This window comes from Priapulus caudatus, unplaced genomic scaffold, assembly GCF_000485595.1.
Source record: "Priapulus caudatus unplaced genomic scaffold, Priapulus_caudatus-5.0.1 Scaffold249, whole genome shotgun sequence".
Lineage (NCBI taxonomy): Eukaryota > Metazoa > Priapulida > Priapulimorpha > Priapulimorphida > Priapulidae > Priapulus > Priapulus caudatus.
Genome location: NW_014577310.1, coordinates 3,205 through 4,100, shown reverse-complemented (window position 1 = coordinate 4,100; position 896 = coordinate 3,205).

Here is an 896-nt window from a genome sequence, read left to right as displayed (position 1 = left end):
CTAACTCGCCCCTAACTGACTAACTAACCAAGCCGCACCTTTCAGCAGCGTCGGTACCTTGCCCTCACGCTGCAGGCAGGAAGGTACATAACTAACTCGCCCCTAACTGACTAACTAACCAAGCCGCACCTTTCAGCAGCGTCGGTACCTTGCCCTCACGCTGCAGGCAGGAAGGTACATAACTAACTCGCCCCTAACTGACTAACTAACCAAGCCGCACCTTTCAGCAGCGTCGGTACCTTGCCCTCACGCTGCAGGCAGGCAGGTACATAACTAACTCGCCCCTAACTGACTAACTAACCAAGCCGCACCTTTCAGCAGCGTCGGTACCTTGCCCTCACGCTGCAGGCAGGCAGGTACGTAATTAACGACACTAACTAACTAACTAACTAATTAATTAACCAAGCCGCACCTTTCAGCAGCGTCGGTACCTTGCCCTCACGCTGCAGGCAGGCAGGTACGTAATTAACGACACTAACTAACTAACTAACTAATTAATTAACTAAGCCGCACCTTTCAGCAGCGTCGGTACCTTGCCCTCACGCTGCAGGCAGGCATGTACGTAATTAACGCCACTAACTAACTAACTAACTAATTAATTAACTAAGCCGCACCTTTCAGCAGCGTCGGTACCTTGCCCTCGCGCTGCAGACAGGAAGGCTGACAGGCAGGCACGTAACTTACTAACTAACTAACTAACTAACTAACTAACTAACTAACTAACTAACTAACTAACTAACTAACTAATTAACTAAGCCACACCTTTCAGCAGCGTCGGTACCTTGCCCTCGCGCTGCAGACAGGAAGGCAGACAGGCAGGCACGTAACTAACTAACTAACTAATTAACTAAGCCGCACCTTTCAGCAGCGTCGGTACCTTGCCCTCGCGCTGCAGG